Source organism: Ascaphus truei, chromosome 2, assembly GCF_040206685.1.
Source record: "Ascaphus truei isolate aAscTru1 chromosome 2, aAscTru1.hap1, whole genome shotgun sequence".
NCBI lineage: Eukaryota > Metazoa > Chordata > Amphibia > Anura > Ascaphidae > Ascaphus > Ascaphus truei.
Genome location: NC_134484.1, coordinates 297,256,143 through 297,281,667, shown reverse-complemented (window position 1 = coordinate 297,281,667; position 25,525 = coordinate 297,256,143). Strand labels below are relative to the sequence as shown.

The 25,525-nt window shown below is 42.1% G+C and overlaps 1 protein-coding gene and 1 long non-coding RNA gene across 3 annotated transcripts in view; one reads left to right on the top strand and one right to left on the bottom strand.

The window, feature by feature from the left end:
• TRIP13 (thyroid hormone receptor interactor 13) overlaps positions 1–25,525 on the top strand; it is a 237,077-nt gene that overhangs the window by 118,862 nt on the left and 92,690 nt on the right. The window lies entirely within an intron of this gene.
• The window catches only part of LOC142488671 (uncharacterized), a 31,461-nt gene continuing 10,610 nt past the window's right edge, over positions 4,675–25,525 (bottom strand). Inside the window, exon 3 of the long non-coding RNA XR_012799571.1 lies at positions 4,675–4,902. This is a non-coding gene — a long non-coding RNA (uncharacterized LOC142488671). The remainder of the gene's footprint in view (positions 4,903–25,525) is intronic.

Below are 25,525 nucleotides of genomic sequence, written 5' to 3'. Positions count from 1 at the left end.
GTAAGACAAAGCTAGGAACAGGGATGTGGGAACACACAGGCTACAAGGAATTATGCTTAGCCAAAGTGCCAGTGGCAAGACTGAGCATATAAGGAGATAGGAACCAATGAGACAGAGGGGAGGAGCGGAGGTGCGGACTCAGCGGAGGCAGGGATAGGTGGAGCAGTGCAGGAGACAGTTGGGAGTGATGAAGTTGGTTAATGATTGTTGACACGTAGCTGGGGAGCGGTGCACACGCGTCACGTGTGCGCGCGGCCGGTCCCTGTGATGTCATAGGTACCTCTCCGTGCGCGCGTAGTGAAATCCGCAGACCTGTTTGCGGTTGCAGGTAAGGAGGGAGCGCGACGCAGGGGCTGCTTTCCCCGATTCCTTACAGGAGTGGTGTAGGAGTGTGTAACCCTTAGAACTGCCTCTAAAGTCTATACAGATCTGTATGAAAATAAAATATTGCTGGATCCCCCAAATCTATATATACACACAATGTACATATAATCTGATGTACATAAATACATGTAAAATCAATACAATACATACACACATCCAAACCATATCCCTCCAATATAAAGGTCTAATTGATAATGAGAGGTGTATGACTATATAACCCCTAGATAATCTGCCTCTAAAGTCAATACAGATCTACATGTTCTTTAGACCTGTGTACCTGAATCCCCAAATACTATATATATACACAACGAAGGTAACCATGTTTTCATAAATGTAGCCATATATATGAATGTTGGTCACCAAATAGATAACCTAGAAAAATATATATAGGTAATTATATGGGAGTGTGTGTAAAGGACTGTATATTCCCTTGGCAGTCTGCCTCTAGATACAGGGGTAAAAAGGCATATCTCCCTATTAATCCCAGGGATCGCAGCACATCTGTTACCTGACCCCAGCGTGTGTATAGTCTTCAGAGCATCCTGTCGCTATGACAATGCAGCGGAGGCTACCCGACAAGCACTAGAATGCTCCAGGCCGGTTACAGCTCGGGAGGAACTCTACTAGCTATGAAAAGAGCATCTAGTCGTCATGGAGATTTACACAATTACGTCAGGGAACATGAAGACGCGATGAAACACTAACGTGCTGATTTGCTCTGCCTGAAGATGAGATCCGCTGTGCCTAAAATTGCGAAAAAAGAGTCTGATGTTCATGTGTAACTACCACTCCCAGAAGAAGACTTGTCAAAACGCGCGTCGGAGTGGAAGCCTGGTTGTGGGAACCGCTGCTTCTCCTCCTCCTCCCTCCTAGAGGGACTGCGTGCTTTACGTCTGCCTTCGTGGTTTTCTACTAGTGGTGAAGTTTTGTGGATTTTGGACTGCACATTCATCTATTTGCATTGGGAGATTGCTTTATTTGCAGTTTCAGGACTATCTGCTTAGTTATTTTGGAATACCTGTCTGTGTCTGATTCTTTGCTTCCCGAGTACTCATGCTGTTCGTGGACCGGAGCCTGTGTGCAACCAGGGCTGTAAAAGTCTCCCTGAGTCGAGTATTAGATGACGTGCCTATCATAGTGAAATTAGGAACCTTTCAACAATATATGACTTTTTTGACATTACTCTCTCCTAGCATCTACCCTGCTTGGAGTGAGCTTACCCGCAGTCATCTCCCTTTTCATGTCAGCAACCCTTACATGCACACCCCACCAGCTTACCGCACCATGTGGGTTTTCTCCTCGTGATTGGTGTTGAATTCAGGGTACTCATCTTTACACCTGATATTCTTTGTGTGTGCTTTATTCCTCATTTATGTCCCACATACTGTAGATGCACTGTTTACTTCTGGCCAGTTACTCATATCCAATTGTTACCCATCACATTATTAGAAGCTAGCTGTTCATGTCTCATCATACCGAGACTTTAATTTTTGTGTTGCATGCCCATGTTGTTTTTGGTTAGCTGCAGACCTTCAATTATCCTCTGGAGGAGCAGTTGGGGAGTTCCCCTCCATTTTATTCTTTCTCCCCTGTTTTATTGTTCTCACCAAAAAATGGTTTATTTTCACTGGTAAACCGGGTGCTCCCCTAGGGAATAATTTTTGTTGTTGTTATATTATCCCCATCCCTGGAGCACCGCCAGCACACACCACTAGGTGCTGACCAGCTGGCTTTTGGGTACCTTACATTTTGGCGTGTATGCGGTTTCTTCTGTGTGATATATATTGCTGATTCTATCTATTTAAACGCTATTTTGATTGTATATTCACACTATAGGGGCATAGCCCAGTATTAAGTGGGAATTTGACCCACCTCTGCTATTGATGTATGTTAACCCTCACAGGGGAAATACATCTATATACATACCAGGTTACTAATTCATCGTCGACAGCCTATTGGGGGATTTTATTAATTTTCACTATATATTATGTTCATCTGTGTATATAATATTTTGATGTTATTAAAGTTTTATTATTTTTCCTTTTAGTCCTATGTGGACATATATTCTGTGCATGTCATAGTATTTCAGCTATGGGTAATTGACCCCCTTATAGAGACATTAGTCTAACAGTCAATTTATTCAATCCCATACTGAGTGCATAATATAGGACTTTTTGCTGCCCCTTCTTGGGACCTACTTTGATAATAGATATTCTCTTTTCCTATTTGCACCATGTTATACAGAGTACGTTAATTACTTGAGTATTAGGTTGAGCGGTTAGGTCACTATTATAGTTTTTGTCTTTGTGGAGCACTCCTGAGATACATGTGAGATACCCTAATAGCTAGATTAGCTACCTGTGTGAGCAGCTCAAAAGTAGGATGTGAAAGTGATACTACTCATCAGTTGATTTAGCTCACACTGTTAGAGTTGGGGCCTAGAAAAGTAGCGGTTGTGGGTTCTAGTCCTGTTGGGTCTCAGACCACTCTCCAGTCCAGTCATTCCCAAACTTTTTTGTTTGGAGGAACCCTTGAAGCTTTTTGAATAATCTTGAGGGTACCCCTCTCTGGCTGACATATATTAGGTTAATTTCACACCTCACGAGCCCCCTCTACCCATGTATTTCTCTCCCCTCTGTCTCACTCACTCTCCCCCCCACCGCCTCACATGTATTTCTCCCGCGTCTCACTCTTACTCCCTCCCTCCCTCCTCTCTCCTCTCACGCCCCTACCTTACGTCAATTACCCCACTCTCACTCAACCCCCCACACAAAATACATACCAAAAAACCCCACCCTCCTAAATACATGTAAACCCACCCCGCAATACATAATAAAAATACCCACCCCCGCCAATACATATTAAAAATGCTCCAGCCGCCCCAATACATTTTTAAAAGACCCCCACCCCCCAATACATTTTTAAAAGACCCCCACCCCTCCAATACATATTAAAAAAAAAAAAAAAAAGCAGCGCACGGGTAAAATCATGATAACTCCCCCAGTACCCCTCATCATCATTCTCCTCCTCATATACCAACCCCCTGCATATCACATACCCCCCCTTAATCTCCCCCCTCTGCGTGCACCACCCACCCCTCATACCAGCACGCTAAGGCTACTGATCCCCCATCCTAATACCCTACTACAGCAGACTGTGTTCTGCCCCCCCCCCCCCCTGCACTCTATGGTAAAGCACGCACTACTCACCCCTCAAACCAGCACATTAAGGCAACCTATCTCCATCTCCCATCCCATCCCATATGCCTACCTCAGGCAGTGGGTGGGCAGAAAGCGGCGGACGGGAGGCTTGAGGCGGCGAGGACTGCATGCTCTCTAGCTAGCAGCAGGCACCGGAAGTGCCGGGATGCTAGAGCGCGCTCCTACAGAGGAGGGAGGAGGGAAAGAGCCAGGGGAAGAGCCAGGAAAGCCACTGTGGGCTGCATTGAGTGCGGGCCGCTCGGTGGAGCCCCTGGGACTGCTCCACGGAACCCTGGTTGAGAATCATTGCTCCTGTCATTATGTTGTTGCCTTAGGCTTATTAACTATATATAGTTGGTCTGGAAATCCGTTCAGGAAGTGTGGGATGGGACTCATTTAAATATACTTTGCATAGTCATTAGCATATCTTCCCAGCTAGGTACCTCAGGTGTGATTTTTTTTCAGCACAGGCATGTGTCCCTAATTTATTTGGAGGGACATTTGAGAGGAGATTATACACACACACACACATATATATATATATATATACATATAGACACACACACACATATATATACATATTTGCACACACACCCGGAGAGACTAATTAATTTATATATATATATATATATATATATATATATATATATATATATATATATATATATATATATCCCTCTTTCTCTCTCATTCAATGACGGATTTGAATGAATCCATCCCGATTTTTTTTTTCGTACCCAATCCATAGATGGATTTGAGGGGGACGGATTTGGTCAAAAATATCCGTGGAATTTCAGGGAACGAATTTGAACTGGTTCACCCATCCCTTCTGATCAGTAGCTTCAGAATACAGTATTAAATCAGGACATAGTGCTTGGTTGTGAATGATCCTGTACACTGGATAAAAATGGTAGACATGTGCAGACACATCTATGCACATTGGTTCCCAAGCTTGATTTCAGTATATAACATATAATGTAGTGTTTGAAATATATCTCAAGATTCTGAAAATGAGCACTTGGTACAAGTCTTTATATGAGAACATGAAAATTGACAAAGTGAAAATACTAGTCTGTTCTGGCAACGCATCTGCCAATGTTCTATCATCAATTAAAATAAATGGCTATGAAGGTTCAAATTACTATTTGCATCAGGGGCATTCCCACAGCAGTTTTTGCAACTCAGGTAAGCCTTACATGTAGATCTGCTGTCATCTCTGATGTAGTCTGCGGTGTTTCTGCATTCTTCTCTTGGCCTCTTACATTATTCTGTATCCGTTGCTGCATTATGTAATCATAAGTACTCAGCTTCTTCATCACTAGAATATGACAAATGTATGGTTTATTAAAATAAGTTTGTCAAATATATTGTTTTAAAAATACATATTTTATGTTTATTGTGGTTAGTTTATTATATTACAGTATATTGAATATTTAAATTAAAGAATTATTTTGCATGTGGAAGGTGAAATCATGTTGGCAAAGACGGTTTCTCATAAAAATTCAAAACAAATGTAGGTGAATTTTTCCATTTTTAAGAGGATAAGGAAAAAATTGTTTTTATTATTAGTAGAGAAGAGTGTGCACTTTTCATGAGGAGTTAAAATACTGGGAAACAAACTCCAGAGCAAAATAATTTTACATGAGAACTGAAATCTTTCAGTATCACCCTTCTACAAGCAAATATGACAATAGAAGCTGAAACATTTGGTAACATTATAGATTTATTTAATTCTAAAATTATATTATACATTGTACTACATTTCAACTCCATACTTGAATTTAAAATTGAATGTTCCACATGATGTTTATCCTGCAAATTATTGTTTCAGAAAAATAAAGTACTAGTGGTGCAGATGGTGGTGCTGTTAGTGAGCAGGGTAACAGTTAGAAGGGGAAGCAAGGGCAATAGGAAGAGCAAGGCCAGTTCTGAGTTGACCCATCCCAATAGATTTGCCATATTGAGTGAGAGTCAGGGCAGAAATGGCAAGGCTGGGGGAGACTGATTCCTCTAGCAGCCAGGGGAATAGTTCCTCCAGCACAAAGGGGACTCCGGATGCTAAAATACCAAAAAAGATTGTGGTGGTAGGGGACACCATTATTATTAATTTTATTTTTATTTCTAAAATGTTTTACCAGGAAGTAATACATTGAGCATTACCTCCCGTTTTCAAGTATGTCCTAGGCATAGAGTTAAGATGACAAATAATACATGGTCACTCATAGTTACATAAGTGAACAGGGTGTACATTATATACAAGACATTGCATACACAGTTAAAGATAATATATATTATAGGCGTATGTAACAGTTACAGACCAGATTAAAATGTGAGACAGCCTTAGTTTTTAAAGAATTTAAACTGTTGGTGGATGTGAGAGTCACCGGTAGGTTGTTCCAGTTTTGGGGTGCAAGGTAAGAGAAGGAGGAGCAGCCGGATACTTTGTTGAGCGTTGGGACCATGAACAGTCTTTTAGAGTCAGATCTCAGATGATAAGTACTGCATGTGGTAGGAGTGAGGAGCTTGTTCAGATAGATGGGTAGCTTGCCCAGAAAGTATTTGAAGGCAAGACAGGAAAGGTAAACTTTGCGCCTAGACTCAAGTGATGACCAATGTAGTTCCTTGAGCATTTCGCAGTGATGTTTGTTGTAGTTGCATTGGAGAAAAAAACAGCATATTAAATTGTAGAGGATGTCAAGTTTGCCAAGATGGGTTTGGGGTGCCGAGCCGTTTATTATGTCTCCATATTCGATAATTGGCATTAGCATCTGCTGTACGATACGCTTTCTGATCAGCAGACTTAGGGAGGATTTGTTCCTATAAAGTACACCTAGTTTATTAGGAAGGTACATAGGGCAATCTGTTGCCATGACCACATGAACTGAACAGTTTGTTATCTCCCGGGCTTGGCACATTATGGATCGGGCACAAAAGACAAAGTTAGAGAAAGATACAGGATCCTAAAAAAATATTTCAGGGATCTAGGCCAAAGGTTTAAGGCAAGGACCTCCAAGGTAATATTTTCTCTCACACACACACACACACACACACACACACACACACACACACACACACACACACACACACACACACACACACACACACACACACACACACTACACCATAGGATTGGTGTGATGTCATTGGACTCTTATCAAACTTAACTTGTACTGCACAGAACTGCCTTTCAGCAATGTGTACTAGAAGTTGTTTGATAATAGTTTAAATGACATCACAACAATCCTATCAAACTTAACTTCTAGTACTGTACACATTACTGAAAGGCAGTTCTGTGCAGTACAAGTTACGTTTGATAATAGAGTCCATTAACATCACACCAATCCTAGAGAATCCCTAACGGCGTATGAAGGGTCATGGGTTAGATTCCTGCATGGTATGGTATAATTTATAAATTAGTATTTTATATAATAATAATAAAAATAATAATTTGTAAAATAAATAAAATAATTTAGAATTTATACATTATAATTAAAATAAAATATTTTACCATACCATACAGGAATCAAACCCATGACCCTTCATACACTGTTAGGGATTCTGTACCAATACACCATAGGATTGGTGTGATGTCATTGGACATTGGACCCCGTGACCAATAAAGCATTGAATGTTATAAAAAACTAAGAAACAACCAAAAAAAAACCTTGGAGATGTCAGCGCGCACGTGGATGCTGCCTGATGAAGCAGGGGAGAGAGCTGCAGATGCCTGTATGTCCTCGCGCAGCGGTCATTTAGTGGGAAAAAAAAAATTGGAGATACTGTACTTTTAAATTGTGAGCCACGCTCAGACCGCGTTATAAGCGGATCGTGGTATAACGGGGTTGAGCTGTAATAGCAAATATTCAAGTCCTGGAACATTTGGGTACCAGTGATCATAACATGGTCTCATTTGAAATAAATGATCAGAAAACTGATTACTTGGGTTCAACAAAGACCTAAAACTTTAGAAAGGCAGATTTGAATAAACTGAGGTCTAATCTACAAGTAATACAATGGGATGATGTTTTTACAGGGAAAATGTAGAAGATAAATGGACAGTCTTTAAAACATTGTTAGAAAAGCACACTTTGTGTATACCCTTGGGTAATAAGTAAAAAAGAAATAATACTGCAAATCAAAACCATTGTGGCTAAATAAACAGGTAGGGGGAGGATATGGAAAAGAAGAGGCAGGCGTTTAGATTCTTTGGGGGCTATGCACTAAGCTCCGTGTTTTTGCGCCCGATTGGAAATTATTTGCTCGGCCGAACAAAAGTGAAGCCAAATGCGCAATTCACTAACATGTTCAGGGCATTTTTTTTCGGCCGAGCAAAAATATGCCAGATCGCATGAGCTGCTTTTTTCCCCTCCCGCTATCGTGCATAAACTTGTAAAGCGCAATAGGTGATAGAAAAAAATGCCTGTAAGAACTGCATGGAGACAATGCGTTTAAATGCACGGCTCTTACAGCCGATCGTACTGTATAAATATACATTTTAATACCAGGGTACATGAGCAGGGGGTCTCCTGAACTGAACCGCGTTGGTTTCAGCCTCCGGGACCCCCTACTTCATGAGATACAGGCCCCGTTATGGGGTGCCGGTATCCCCTATGCTTATGAAAGCGCCCAAGTCACGTGACCGGGGGATTTAAATCCTGCAGGGGGATACCGGCATCCAATAACGGGGCCTGTATCTCATGAAGTCCCCAAGGTTGAAACCAATGCAGTTCAGCTCAGGAGACATCCTGCTCATGTACACTAGCATGAAAACACACATCACAATAAACAATAATTTATTATACAGTAGTAGCGGATATCTGCTAATGTAATGAAGCTGCATTTATGTAATTTTTATTAATATTGTGCAGGAGCAGGGTGTGTCCTGAGCTGAACCGCTTTGATTTCAGCCTCGGGGACCCCCTGCTTCCAAAGTTACAGGCCCAGATATGGGCTGCCGTTATCTCCTCCATTATTTACATGTCACACGTCACACGTGGACGCAATAAAAATGACATCGACACTGGCATCCGATGCACCATACGGGGGCCTGTAACTCGGGAAGCAGTGGGTCCATGAGCCAGAAATCAAAGCGGTTCAGCTCAGGAGACCCCTGCTCCCGCACACTATTAAAAAAAATACATGAAAGCAGCTTCATTACCTTAGCGGCTATCCAGTAAGGCAATTAAGGGGTTAAGGCACAATAGCATGTTTATTGGGGGCATCTTTGCTTATGATACTAAATTGTGTAAGGTAGTAAAATCAGAGCAGGGTGTAATTTCTCTCCAGAAGGACTTGGGGATACTAAAAACTTGGGCAGGTAAATGGCAGATGAGGTTTAATACAGATACATGTAAGGTTATGCATTTGGGAAGCAAGAATAAACAGGCGACTTACAAATGAAATGGGAATAAATCGGGGGAATCCTTGATGGAGAAGTATTTAGGAGTGCTTGAGACAGCAGGCAAAACCAATAGTGCCCAAATTAATGCAGTAGCTGCAAAGGCAAACAAGATGTTATCTTGCATTAAAAGGGCAATGGATGGAAGGGAAGTAAACATAATTATGACCCTTTATAAAGTAAAGTAAGACCAAACCTTGAATATGGAGTACAATTTTGGGCACCACTCCTTAGAAAATACATTATGGAACTAGAGAGAGTGCAGATAAGAGCCACCAAATTAATAAATGGGGTGGACAATCTAATTTATGAGGAGAGGCTAGCTAAATTAGATTTATTTACATTATAAAAGAAGCGTCTAAAAGGGGGATATGATAACTATATACAAATATATTCGGGGACAGTACAAGGAGCTTTCAAAAGAACTATTCATCTCAAGGGCAGTACAAAGGACTTGGGGTCATCCCTTAAAGTTGGAGGAAAGGACATTTCACCAGCAACAAGGAAAGGGTTCTTTACAGTAAGGGCAGTTAAAATGTGAAATTCATTACCCATGGAGACTGTTATGGCAGATACAATATATTTGTTCAAAAAAAAAGGTTGGACATCTTTTTAGAAAGGAAAGGTATACAGGGATATACAAAATAAGTATACATGGGAAGGATGTTGATCCAGGGAGTAAGCCGATTGCCAATTCTACAAGCCAGGAAGGAATTTATTTTATTTTTCCCCATATGAGATATCATTGGATGATATGACACAAGTATCTGTTGTCTAAATTTAGCATAGGTTGAACTTGGACGCATGTCTTTTTTCAACCTCATCAACTACTGTATGTAACTATGTTTTTTTTTAACATGCCTGGGGTGTCTTGCAGATAAAATAATTAATAATTCACTCTGCCAGCTCTCCCCTCTCCAGCTGATCCATCAATACATATTTCACTCTTAACGTTTGTTTAAGGAGAATCACAAGAATTGTCTTTTTTCACAATGTTAGAAACAGTATTAACTATAATAGAAGACAAGTTTATTTAATGATTATAAAAAGACAGATTTAGCTTCATATTGGCCATCAGCTAAATAACTAAATTAGGATCACTTTGGATCAATCAACAGTTTGATTTGAAAGATGTAAGGAATCGGGGAACGCGTCCCCCTCGGCACGCTCCCTCCTTACCTTCCACTGCACAGCCTCTTGCTGCAAGGATTCTCAGGGCACGTCCCCCACGACGCGCATCTTCTTTGCCCCCTGCTGTGCAACCTCCCGCGCACCTTAGAGGGCGCGCCCATAGAGGGCTTTCAGGAATTCCAAGGAGTTTGGCTCCGCCCCTCCGCTTGTGACGCACGGCCGCCGCGCACGTGCACCGCTCTCCAGCTGCGCGTCAACTCTGATCACCCTCACCTGTCTCCTACACCGTTCACAAAGGCAGGAGAAACTCCCAAAATTCGGTGCTCAGCTATTTTTGACCATTGGAAATAATGATATCTTGAACCATGTTATTGGTCAACTTGGGGAACAACTATAATCCAGCCTTGTGAGTATTCAATAATCCAGTGTGCCTTCATTCAACTCCTTAGTGTGGGGACAGTGGTGTGTAACTTCCAACATAAAGGTAAAATGTATAAATATAAATCCTGTGTGGACACCAATGCAATAAGTAGTCACCCTGGAGAATGGCACAGGCAAAAAGAGCATACTCTTTGACAAAGGGCCATTGCCCGAAACGCGTTAGAGATACTACCGGCCACTTCACCATGATGTCTGCCATGGAATAAAGCACTTTTAACCCTTTATTTGCTGGTGTCTAGCCCCCAAGTTCTTTGCTGTGCTCTGCTTTTTTTCTTCTGTGAAAATCTCCTGCTGTCTCTACACCGTTCACAGCCTATCCCTGCCTCCCTTGTGCATACACACATCTCTCTGCTCCTCCCCTCTGTCCCATAGGTTCCCTCCTGCTATATATGCTTAGCTAGTGCATTCACACTTTGGCTGAGCATAGTCACAGGTGACCTTGTGTTCCCACTTCTCTGTGCCTGCCTTGTTCCTGATTCCTGCTTACCTTGTTGCTCCTTGTCTCCCCGTGTACCGACCCGGCTAGACTTTGGACCATTCTCTGGATTACTGACCCCGGCTTGCCTCTGACCTTTCGTTACTCTCCATCCCTGACCATGACTAACGAACACTCGACTACCCTTCTGGCTCCGACCCTAGACCACGGCACTCCGGACTTCGACTACCCACCTGGCACCTACCTACGACCTTGGCAAGTACTACGACTAACCCACTCTCTCCAATCCAGACCCAGCTATCTTGACTATACGCCCTCCAGATGTGCCTCCACGGCTGTGTGTGCGCAGTTTCATACTTTCCCATCTCAGTACCGGGGTCCCGCCTTGTTCGTGGTGAGCGCAAGCGTTACAAAAGTCTGCTGTGACTGTATTTCTCATATTCTCCCCATCTGCTAAATACTCACACAACTATTTAGAATCCATCCAAAAAGTTAAATGTGTATCGAATATGTGCCTAAAGAAGCTGAAAGAAAAAATACGGTCACCACATTCTTAAAACAAGAACTAATACTGTCCATACCAATTCACATAATAAATGTATAATTTATTAATATTGTTTTTTATTTATGCAATCATGTGAAAAAGATGAGAAAACTCCCATTCAAGACATTCAATTGGCCAGATGTAGCCAACATAATTGCACCCGCTGGCGTGTTGCCTCAGCTCACACACAACAAACTAGCGGGAGAAGCAATCATTGTTTTGTGGGTAGGCTAACATGGTTTTTCACTGCTGGGAGTACACCAGCAAATTAAACAACGTTGGCTACATCTGTATCTATATAAGTGCTAGAGTCCCTTTTTTCACCACATCGTCATCTTAAATACAGCAATTTAAAATATATACTTTTTCATTTTCCTAGTACAATAAAGTAAACACAATATTTCAGGATTCCACATGCACCCCCTTGCTCCCTCCTTTTCTCCCCCAGCCTCTTTTGCCCTCATCCCCCTCCCCCTTTGCCTCTTTTACTCTCGCCCACTCTCCTCCTGTACTCACCCCTCCTCATTTACGTTCTCACCCCTCCTCCACTCTCTCACCCCTTCCTCCCCTCTCCCTCTCGCCCCCTCCTCCTTTACGCTCTCAGCCCCCTCCTCTTTTAAACTCACTCAACACCTCTCTTTTTTTACTCACCCCACCCTCCCATCCATCTCTTTTACTCTCACCTCCTTTCCTCACTTACACCATACTTCCCCAGGCCCTACCTGGGGAATGTGGGCGGGGAGTCATGGAGCTTGTTCGTGCGGTTCAGATAACCTGAACAGACCCCTTCCTCCGCCGGGAAGGTCACTGACAACCTCCGTGAGTCCGCACCCACGTTCCCCAGGTAGGGCATAGGGAAGGAGCAGAGTGGATGCAGAACTGCTGGAATGCCTTTCCGGCTGTTCAAATAAGTGCCGGAACATTACTCTAGTGCAGCGGTGCGCAAACTGGGGGACGCGCAAGATTATTTAGGGGGGGGCGCAGGTTGCGTGCAGGGAAAACTGGAGGCGGGCAGAGCTGTGCACGGGCAGCCAAGAAGCTCAGGCTCCTGCTGCTGCTTCTGTGTGCCTGCTGCGGGGCGGGGCCTTCCCTGCACACAGACATCCCCTCCTCCTCCTGTGTTACCCACTCCAGTTTTCAGCAGCATGCGGGACTGGAGCAAAAAGAAAGTCTGTCCTGCGCTCTGGCCATGAATCCCAGCACACTTAGGTGTGAAGTGAGTCACTTAGAATGGAGCAGGGAGACATAAACGGGCCAAAGAGAGGTCAGAGCTGGGAAGGAAAACCTTACCTATGCAAGCTCACTTGAAAACCTCGGTCCTGCTCTCCTCTGTGCTCTGGTTCCAGGCGTGCAGCCTTCTGTGTATGCAGCATGGGAAAGAAGAGAAATCCGGCGCCACAGACTGTGACAAAATTCAAGGCACTTCCGGGTTGTAGAATAACTTTATTGAGACTTCACGAACACAACAGGCTACACCACAGTCTCCCCCTCAACGCGTTTCACGCTAGAATCAGCGCTTCGTCTTGGAGTGGGGAGATGTGGTCTGAGCCTGCATATTTAAAGTAAAAAAAAGCCTGTGAAAACGGACTTTAAATGTTAACCCCTGATGTACAAAACTACTATATCTTTTCAAGTATATAACCATGTTAATAAACAGACATCTCTCTTATGTACAATACACATGTAAGTATTGGATGTGTGAACACATGTAATTGTATCACTCTTACTGTCAAATACGTTGTGATCTAGTGATATATCATCAGGGATAAATAAAAAACACTTAATGCAACATTTCTAAATGATCTGGCATATAGGACAGCATAAATTACTAAACCACTTATTAGAGACACAGTCTATAAATATAACTATCTATCAATTCTCAGTGTCATATATTAATAACCTCTAGAGAATGATTAAGTTCAAATTATATTAGTTTGTCCTTAATGGCAGAAAAGAGGGGGGGAGGGAGATGGGAGGGCGGGAAGGGAGGGGGGTGGGGGGGAAGAGGGAGGGGGGGAAAGAGGGAAGGGAGGGTGGGAAGGGGGAGAGGGGGGAGGAGAGGGGGGAGGGAAGATAAGAAACCAACCTGAAAGAGGCAAATAGTACATATACATAGTAAAATTAATAATAAGCTCTAATACCAATGGTTAAACAAAAAGTTCATCATGAATAATAAAGCAAGATCTCAAAGTGTCACTCAAATATATATATATGTATCAAAGGAAACAACGCAGGTCCCATTCAGTATTTAGTCCATTGGGTTGCAGTGTTTGAAGCGTAAAGATCCAGTGTGCTTCTCGCTGATGCAAGATTTTAATACGATCACCCCCCCTTGGGGGCAAAGGGATATGTTCTAATGCTATACACTGTAATGTAATGTAATGATCCCACTGAACCCAATGGACAAGTATTGAAATGGATGGATACTGGATGCAACATGTCTTTATTCCGTATAAGTCTCAAATGCTCAAGAATACGTATCTTGAGAATTCTACTAGTGAGACCTACGTACTGTTTGCTGCATTTGCATATTAATACATAAACAACAAAATATGTTTGACATGTGATAAATGATTTAATTTTGAACCTGCGTGTCTCATCTCTTTTTGAAAAATGAGTGGATTTGGTCATGTTAGGACATATTTTGCATCGTCCACATTTGTATGAGCCTAATAGTTTAGGAAACAGAGAAAGCAGATTACCAGTTGACTTTTTAGGACGTAACATGCTAGGGGATAATGTATTTCCTATAGTAGCTGCCTTACGGAATACTACACATGGGCCCGAACACACCATCTTATGGATCAGGGGATCCAAGGCTAATGTACCCCAATGTTTCCAAATAATGGATTTAATTACCCCTGCTTGTTCACTATAACTAGTGACTAAGTATGGTGCATCTGTGTCTCCACAGGATATTTTTGTCTGTATTGACTCATATCCATGTTTATCAATGACTCTCTATCAGTAGAGAGAGCTAAATCAAAGGCCTGATCAAGATCTTTGGCTGTATATCCTCTTGATAGAAACCTCCCCTTCATCTCCTCCGCCCTTCTAACAAAGTCCTCCATCGAGGAACAATTCCTGCTTAAACGCAGGAACTGTCCTCTTGGGATTCCTTTGATCAGAGGACGGGAATGACAGCTTTTAGCGTGTAACAAAGAGTTTCTGGCATTCTCTTTTCTGAAAATGTCAGATTGAATTTTGCTCTCGATATCTATAAAAAGATCAAGATCCAAAAACTGTATGTGTTGCTTATCATAGCTATGCGTAAATCTAAGATTTAATTGATTGTCTGCCAGATACTCAAAAAATTGAATGAGATCATCTTCCCCACCACTCCAGATCAACAGAAGGTCATCAATATAGCGCTTGTAGAACACTATATGATGCCTAAAGGGATTAGAATCTCCAAACACGTGGGACGTCTCCCACCAACCCATGAAAAGGTTGGCGTAGGAGGGGGCAAAGGAAGTCCCCATAGCAGTCCCACGTGTTTGGAGATAATAATGCCCGTCAAACAGAAAATAGTTGTGTGTGAGTGAAAATCTGATACTATCGAGTAAAAAGGCTATATGTGCTGTGGAAAATGAAGAGTGTGAATTGAGAAAAAATTCTACTGCTGTGAGGCCATGATCGTGATTAATAATATTATAAAGGGAAGCTACATCTAGAGTGACCCAGAAGTAGGATGAGTGCCAGGAGAAAGGTGCTAAGAGAGATAAAAGGTGCTTGGTGTCTATAAGATGTGAAGGTAAGTGAAATACAAGGGGTTGTAAAAAGTGATCTATGTATTGCGAAAGGTGCTCACCCATAGAACCAATACTAGAAATGATGGGCCTACCCGGGGGTGACGTGAGTGTTTTGTGAATTTTGGGGAGGTGATGAAAAATGGGTGTGATTGGATCTGGAGTGGTGAGGAAGTCTTGTTCAGAAGGTGTAAGAACTTGTAAAATCTCACCTTCATCCATCAAATCGATGAATTCCATACGGAACTGCGGGGTCGGGTCACTCTCTTGGACTTTATAGGTCTCAGGATCTTCAAGTTGCCTTCGAGCCCCCAGCACATAATAATCTCTGTCTAGAACGACGGTGGCACCCCCCTTGTCAGCTTTTCTAATAAGAATAGAATCGTTATCTGAGAGAGATCGAATAGCTGCCCTCTGCTCCAAAGTCAAATTGTCTCGCTGGAATCCCTTTGTTCTGGTTCCTATATCTCCTATCCCTTTGGCAAGAAGTGACAGATCTCTTTCAACTTGTTTTTGAAAGGTATCTATAAATTGCCCTTTCATATACGTAGGGACAAATATAGATTTTTTCTTTAATCCTGAGTTAATACTCCCTAGGAAATCCACAGATTCCTCTATAGTATTGTTTTCATTGAAGAGATCTGTCAAATCTTGCTGGTGGCATTGATCTTGAAAACCTAAAGCGACAGAGACAACAGTGTTAACATCAAATACAGGTAAAACAGTATTCCCTGACTGATAATCACTCTTGGTATCAACTTTAGATGCAAAAAAACGTTTGAGGGTGAGTTTCCGAGTGAACTTGTACACATCCACCATGGTGGAGAACAAATTAAATTGCGTATTAAGTGCAAAGATAGTCCAAGATGGAGTACAGACAGTTCTGCTTGAGAAAAAGCATGTTTAGAGATATTAATGACATTGCTGTTGGGTATGTCTAAAGTTTCAATCTCTTTGCAGGCATCCCAATTTGGGTTCTTTCTCTTGCCTCTTCTTGTCTTTCACCCGTTTTTTCGAGGCTTCTGACCATCTGATTTGCTAGAATACGCCGTCTCATTAGATATCACATTATCTTCCCCAGATGATGGGCAAAAGTCACTCTCTGAAAAGGAAACTGTGTGTGTAGTATGTTCACTATCTTTGGTGGCTTTAAGAATGGACTTATTTCCCCCCACCTTCTTTCTTAGACTTTCTATATTTGTTGGGTTTACCTTGCCCCCTGGCTGTAGGTTTTTGCCAGATATAAATTTGTTTAGCTTCATAATCGGCTTTGTCCCTTTCGAATTTAGTTTATTTGGTCAACATTATAATTTTCTCCTGTTTATTAAGTTTAACAGCTACTTTAGAATCCAGTTCCTTAAAGTTCTCCATTTTGCAAAAAGCCTGCAGTTTCTTCTGTAACTCTGTTACTTGTTTAGAAACAATTTGGTATTCTTTGGCTTTGTGCTGAACAATAAGGTCCATTAACTTAAAGGAACAGTCATCAAGTATAAGGCACCATTGACATTCAAAGTCCCCTTTATCAAACCCAAAAGAAGGTGTTTTAGTGAGGCGTAAGCCTCTGATTATGCGTTTAACACGACTATAATTCTCCATGGTGGTAATTTCCCACCATATTCTCTGTCGATGTAATAAACATTTTTCCAACTTAGAGAAGTGCATTTTGAGATCCGCTGTATCTTCACACATTAATTAATTGGTATTGTTAAAAATTGCCTCTGCCCTGTTGCCTTTCCCTCCCTCCCTAACCCTCCCCAACCCTCCCCCCTCCCCAATCCTCCCCCCCCCTCCCCAACCCTCGCCTCCCCCCTCCCCAACCCTCCCCCCCTCTTTTCTGCCATTAAGGGCAAACTAATATAATTTGAACTTAATCATTCTCTAGAGGTTATTAATATATGACACTGAGAATTATATTTATAGACTGTATCTCTAATAAGTGGTTTAGTAATTTATGCCAGATCATTTAGAAATGTTGCATTAAGTGTTTTTTATTTATCCCTGATGATATATCACTAGATCACAACGTATTTGACAGTAAGAGTGATACAATTACATGTGTTCACACATCCAATACTTACATGTGTATTGTACATAAGAGAGATGTCTGTTTACATGGTTATGTACTTGAAAAGATATAGTAGTTTTGTACATCAGGGGTTAACATTTAAAGTCCGTTTTCGCAGGCTTTTTTTACTTTAAATATGCAGGCTCAGACCACATCTCCCCACTCCAAGACGAAGCACTGATTCTAGCATGAAACGCATTGAGGGGGAGACTGTGGTGTAGCCTGTTGTGTTCGTGAAGTCTCAAAGTTATTCTACAACCCGGAAGTGCCTTGAATTTTGTCACAGTCTGTGGAATTTTGTATATCGGGTCCTTGGATAAGGAAGTGAGTGTCAATTACATATGTCAGTAACACAGCAGCCCGCTAGAATGAGCAGCTATGCTGTGAGTGAGGGATAGACGTCACTAGCCCAGTAGCAGAATTACAGCAGACCAAGGTATATAGGCTGCTGCACTGGGGAGTTAATGGTGAGTATATACTAACACCCGACCAATCCCAACAAGAAAAGTAGCGCTGTATGAGTACACTGCTAATTTGTGTGGTAGATGGTGATAATTTGGTCACAGTAGTATAGTAACCCACAGTAAGTGGGTCGTTATACTGGGAGATTTGACGGTGAATTGATCCAATCACCCAATCAATCCGACATGACTGTTTGTGCAGATCTAACAGTAAATAGATGATGCCATGGATAGATATACTGATCGGCTTATCCTGCACAGACCACAAGGATGTTGCACCAGAATGAACACTGTTGCAATAGTAGCAGAGTAAATTGTATCAAGTTACATAGTTACATAGTAGATGAAGTTGAAAAAAGACTTCCGTCCATCAAGTTCAACCTATGCTAAATTTAGACAACAGATACTTTATCCTATATCTATATTTATTGATCCAGAGGAAGGCAAACAAAAAACCCCATTCAGGGGAAGAATTAATTCCTTCCTGACTCCAAGAATTGGCAATCGGATTAATCCCTGGATCAACATCCTTCCCTTGTATACTTATTTGGTATATCCATGTATACCTTTCCCATCTAAAAAGATGTCCAACCTTTTTTGAACAAATCTATTGTATCTGCCATCACAGTCTCCATGGGTAATGAATTCCACATTTTAACTGCCCTAACTGTAAAGAACTCTTTCCTTTGTTGCTGGTGAAATTTCCTTTCCTCCAACCTTAAGGGATGGCCCCGAGTCCTTTGTACTGCCCGTGGGATGAATAGTTCTTTTGAAAGCTCCTTGTATTGTCCCTGAATATATTTGTATATAGTTATCATATCCCCTCTTAGACGCCTCTTTTCTAATGTAAATAAATCTAATTTAGCTAGCCTCTCCTCATAAGTTAGAATTAAAGTAAGTAAGTATTCAATACCAGCGCGAACAGCCTAGAGAGTAATTAACACTGACACTGACTTATGCATGCATTATCCCCTACATCCGCACTGATCATGGATATAACAGTGCTGATGTGCTCGAGGATAAGCCTATCATAAGTAAGCAATGAAATATAGCATTCCCTATTAACCAAGGAGAGCTTGCAATGTATAAGGGTATATGCAGGATCGTGTTAATAAAGGTAGACGCCGGGTCTCCGCAACTAAGATAGAATGTAGGTGAATGTTGCAGCCGCAATGGTAGCGTCCCGCGTGTGTGGGGGAGTGTGGCCAACGCACGCTTTTCACGTAAGAACGCTTCTTCAGGGCACGTAACTCATAGGGGGAGGTCCCCTTGGGTTAGTGAGGGTTTATATAGTCACTAGTGATGTGGCTGTCAATGTTAACCCCTGACTTGCTGATCCTGAGCAGGCACAGTGTCCCATTGAGAGAAAACACTACATGGTGGTCAGATAGATAGCAAATCTTTTAATATTAAAATATTTTAATACAATCCATACTCATTCTGTGCTCATTCACTAGGTTTCTTTTTCTTCCAGTTTATGCCATTGTATCCTACCTAGAAGAGCAACTCACTCTTACTACTTAGCTGTGCGGGGGCCCCTTTCTTTTGTGTGTAGCTACTCTCATTTGGGTTATCTTGACCCATTATTGTGTCCCCAGCACACTCTTCCCTATAAGCACACAATGTCTGGATTTCTGTCTAATAAATCTGATTTCCATGAATGGCAATTGGAAGCTGAGGAAATGTTTTCAGTAGATTACGTGGCTGCAGAATCCACATCAACACCTGATATCAGTAATTCCTTTAGGAAACTGGATAAGACTTACAAACTCCAGAGAAAAACTTGGTGGGAAATATTCAGTTTCGAGAAATATTTAAAATCCGAATTCATCCCTTGGGGCTTGAGGGTTAATTTGGCACCAGCCTATGACATCACCGATGAGGACTTTACTAGATCTTGGGAACTGGTGTTAAACCAATGTTCTATAATGTTAATGGAACTTTTGTTACTTATCAAAAAGAGAAACTAACTAAAGTTAATACTGATCTTGATATCCTGCTGGATAAAGTGGAGACGTGGAAGGCTAATGATAAATTTGTAGAACTAGAGGGACGACTCAAGAGTAACAAAGAAAAATTCACCGGTGACTTGAAAGAACGTAAACGCAAAATGTTTCAGAGAGACTCAGATGACTACAAATCAGGCAAAATGTATAGATATAAATTTACGTCAAAAGGGAGAACTCAAAGAACCAATCCCAATACCCAGGACTCCTCAACCGAAAGGGAGGTGTCGGAAAGTGAAGAGGAGAGACCTGCTACATCAGAAAGTAGTACATCTGGAACTAGAACATCTATTGCCCACTATCTCCCCCAGGTTTCTTTTTTAGAACAGAGACAACCCAAAGAGGGACGAAAAACAAGGAGAGGGAAAGGTATGGGCTCTAAGAAGTGGAAATACAATCTCCTCCAAAAACAAAAACAAAAAGACAAAGGGTTACCAAGGTTACTAGAGTCTGATGAACTTCAAATCATCAACCTCTCGAACAAAATACTAGATGAGAATCACATCAAGGTCCGTAAACGGGGTCTGTCCTTCTCCCCCTCCAGTAATTTAAATATTTTTGAATGGGTTAAGGATGTTAATCTGTTCGCTCGGAAACTAAAACTACAAAAAATGTACAGATCAAGAGAAAGGAGAATAGCAATCCGTGATGGTGTCCCAGTCCCTGATTTAAGAGAAACTGAAGCTTTAGAGGACCTAATGACATTGATGGCTGAATCTGAAAGACCTCCTGGAGAAGGGCCATTCACTGACCTCAGACCCAAATCCAAGTTTATGCCCTATGGGGACGACTATGCCCACATCGATACATTTGTCAATATGGTCACCAGAGATCTTGAGTCCCTACCATGGACAAAACAAATTGACAATATGACTGGAAGTGAAAAACAAGGCTCTGAAAGAACTGTCCAATGACAATGATATCGTCATCAAGTCATCGGACAAAGGTGGCAATCTGGTTATTATGAAATCCGAAGATTATGTAAAAGAAAACATAAGGATTCTATCGGACCGGGCATGCTATGAGATCTTACAGACTGACCCCACTTTGAAATATAAAAAAGAGTTAATTAATATACTTAACGGCGGTCTAACACAGAAACTGATCTCAGAAAAAGAGTACAATTACATCCTGGTCAGGACACCGAAGATTGCCACCTTTTACAGTCTCCCAAAGGTTCACAAAAATAAAACACCACCTCCTGGGAGACCAATAGTCTCCGGGATTGGCAATCTAACGGAAAAAGCCAGCTCATATATGGACAAAGTCCTGAGACCTTTTGTTACGGCTCTGCCTTCATTTATAAAGGACACCAAAGATGTCCTCAAGAGATTCGAGGGCATTACGATAGCAGAAGATTGTATCTTGGTCACTCTTGATGTGGAGTGGTTATACTCTAGCATCAAACATGGTCAGGGTATTAGGGCAATCAAATACTTCCTCAACACACAAAGTCAAAAGTACCATAACCACAACAACATCATTGTGGAACTCCTGCAATTTGTGTTACAGAGAAACTTTCTGATTCAACAAGACTATCTACCACCAGATACAGGGTACTGCTATGGGCACGAAATGTGCCCCCACATATGCAAACCTGTATCTTGGATGGTGGGAATCAGAGGTGGTGTTCTCTGAGGAATTTGAACATCTTACCACACATGTGTAACTATGGCTTCGATTCATAGATGACGTGCTAATAATATGGCGGGGGTTGGAGACTATGCTCAAGCAATTAATTGAGACCCTCAATAACAATGACCTAAACTTACGCTTAACCCTGGAGTATAGTTTTGAGAAAATCTGTTTTCTTGATCTGACAATCTCCAAAGGGAACGGCCTTTTGGAGACAACCATCTACCGCAAAAGCACTGCCACAAATAGCATCTTGTTGGCAAGCAGCCATCATCCCAAGTCCCTGATTGAAGGGATACCAGTGGGGCAGTTCCTCAGACTAAGGCCCGGGCCATAGAGGGGGGAGCCATGCTGCACTGCGCTGACGCTGAGGCTCGCCTGCAGAAGCTGTGCGATTCCATGCACATACAGGCGAGCTAGCGTCCACGATCGGAGGTGGTGGGAGACTGAGGGAGGCGGGGCAGTGACGTCGCTGGGCCAATCGCCCGCGACGCACTGACGTCATAGTCACGGCACCGATGTCATGGCGCTGTGACGTTGACGCAGCCCGCTCTCATTGGAGGTTTTCAGCCGACAGCGCGCTGAAAAACAGCTTGGCGCTCGGCTGAAAACTCCAAAGCCTGAGCACGCCTGCGGACGCTCGCGCGAGCCCCCTCTCAAGGCATCCTCATTGAGGATGCAGGGGCTCAGCGCTGAGCGTCCGCACGCCTCAGCACGGCCTGTCCTTCTATGGACTCGGCCTAAGGAGGAACTGCAGTGATGACAAGGATTTTGAAACACAGGCCACTGACATGAAAAACCGCTTCTTAGCAAGAGGCTACAGCCACAAAACCATAAAAAAAAGGCCTACAAACGAGCTAAATACAAATCCAGATCTGATTTGGTCAATAGTAATTCCATCAAAACAGACCAAAAAATAGTGAGATTTGTAGGCACTTCCAACAAACAATGGAAAGTGGCCAAGGAAGTTTTACAAAGACATTGCCACATTCTAAGGGCTGATGAGGACCTATGTGACGCCATACCACCATATCCCTCTATGGTGAACAGACGGGCCAGGAATTTGAAAGATCACCTGGCCCATAGCCACCACACAGGGGTGGTACCAAAAGCCACATGGCTACCAGAACGTGTGGAAGGTTCTTTTCAATGTAAAAAATGTAAGGCCTGTCAACACATCACAGTGTCTAAAACCTTCAGCAATTTCAATAATACCAAAGAATATAAGATACGGAAGTTCATAAATTGTAACACTGCAGGAGTGATATACATGGGGGTCTGTATATGTGGTAAGAAATATGTGGGTAAAACACGCCGTCAATTAAAAACACGCATATTAGAGCACATAGGATCCATACGTAACAAACTGGACACCCCTGTGGCCAACCATGTTAATAAGTGTCATAATGGGGACCGAAAGGCCCTAAGCTTCATTGGTATAGATCATGTTTCCCCTGGCATTAGACGAGCTGATTGGGACACGGAATTGCTAAAACGAGAATCCAGATGGTTTTACACTTTGGGAACTCTAAATCCATCAGGACTCAATGAGGGGTTTGTTTTTAGACCCTTTATCTGACTCTCTTCCTAGATGCGGTTGCATCAATATCTGCTTTCAATTTGCCAGGAAAACATACATCTATGATCTTGAGAAATGTGTGCTTTTAATTTACTGGTTGATAATTTAAATCAACTAGGGATCGTTCAAATAAAGACTATCCTTACTACATCATCACAGTGACTAACCATCACGAATATAATTTGACAATGTGTTAACTCCCACTATGTGAGTGATTGTTCTTTTCTATCACTCACATTTATATTTATTTTGCCATTGATACTTTTTATTGACATACTTCATGTATTTAGCAGAGGACATAAGGGTCTGGCAATGTGATTTGCTATCTATCTAACCACCATGTAGTGTTTTCTCTCAATGGGACACTGTGCCTGCTCAGGATCAGCAAGTCAGGGGTTAACATTGACAGCCACATCACTAGTGACTATATAAACCCTCACTAACCCAAGGGGACCTCCCCCTATGAGTTACGTGCCCTGAAGAAGCGTTCTTACGTGAAAAGCGCGCCTTGGCCACACTCCCCCACACACATGGGACGCTACCATTGCGGCTGCAACATTCACTTACATTCTATCTTAGTTGCGGAGTCCCGGCGTCTACCTTTATTAACACGATCCTGCATATACCCTTATACATTGCAAGCTCTCCTTGGTTAATAGGGAATGCTATATTTCATTGCTTACTTATTATAGGCTTATCCTCGAGCACATCAGCACTGATATGTCCATGATCAGTGCGGATGTAGGGGATAATGCATGCATAAGTCAGTGTCAGTGTTAATTACTCTCTAGGCTGTTCGCGCTGGTATTGAATACTTGATACAATTTACTCTGCTACTATTGCAACAGTGTTAATTCAGGTGCAACATCCTTGTGGTCTGTGCAGGATAAGCCGATCAGTATATCTATCCATGGCATCATCTATTTACTGTTAGATCTGCACAAACAGTCATATGGGATTGGTTGGGTGATTGGATCAATTCACCGTCAAATCTCCCACTTACTGTGGGTTACTATACTACTGTGACCAAATTATCACCATCTACCACACAAATTAGCAGTGTGCTCATACAGCGCTACTTTTCTTGTTGGGACTGGTCGGGTGATAGGATATACTCACCATTAACTCCCCAGTGCAGCAGACTATATACCTTGGTCTGCTGTAATTCTGCTACTGGACGGGTGACGTCTATCCCTCACTCACAGCATAGCTGCTCATTCTAGCGGGCTGCTGTGTTACTGACATATGTAATTGACACTCACTTCCTTATCCAGGGACCCGATATACAAGACACCTATTGATCAAACAACAATAGGTGATCACAATAGATCCCTTTGTGAAACCTTTTTAACTGCCTTGTTACCTTTTATCTATGCAGCATTTTATCTCCACTGATGGACTGGTGCCCCCACATGGAGATAATAATTTCTGCTTGATATATTCTATACACCTATACTAGTTAGGTTATCAGTAGGCCAGTTTCTTTATCCGTACCAGTTGGGTATACCTCACCCACATACATCACTGGCCAAATAGGCAGTTATAATACAGCAGTGAATAATATTAACCCCTAATCCCAATAAGGTGTTAATGCACAGCATGAGATTTTGACCTACTGTCATATCTTCCATATGTTTATCAACATAGCTTACAGCAATGTTATTTTTGATCATAGTTACTTTATATGCTGTTTATTTTAAATCCCTTAATTTTATATTTGTTTATGATAATAAAATATTTTAATACAATCCATACTCATTCTGTGACTGAGTGCTCATTCACTAGGTTTCTTTTTCTTCCAGTTTATGCCATTGAATCTATCCTGAAACTAGGGTCACGTTTTGAGGTATGAATAGCTTCAGTTAGCTTTAACTCATGTCTTCCCTCTTCCAAAGCATCACAAGTCCTTAATGTCTTTCTTAACTTTATTGCAGAAGTAGAAAACAACGGGTACTTGTAGGTGTAGTATGAGTAGAGAGTGCTTCTCTATGTGGAATGCTTCAATGAGGTGGACTACGGTGTCAAGAGAGAGGGGATTTGGCCTGGGATTAAAGGGGTTACACCCCATTTGGCCACCCTCTACTCTCACCTGGGAAGCAAGGGGTTAACTGGACTGGGGTCCAGTAATGTGGTTTTGCCTTGCTTCAGCCATCCAACTGTTTATTCCCCTGTAAAAATGTATTGTTTCTGTTCCAGTGACTGCACCACACAAACACTGGGATCTATCCGGGAGGGCAAGGGTTAATAGTTGAATAGTGATGATAGCCCTTTGTTTAAGTTACCCTCAAAGATGCCTGCCTACTAAGGAATGCAACCAAATGTTTGCAGGAAGCTGGAGTGGTTTGGGAGTGTTATAACTCACACTTACAAACCATAGAATCCTGCCAGACACCCCATTTGGTAGACTGGCCAAACGCCCCTGATTTAGGAGTGGGGCTACAGAATGAGTGACCTTATTAAATATAAGAATATTATGAGATGTCCTCGGCTGAACGT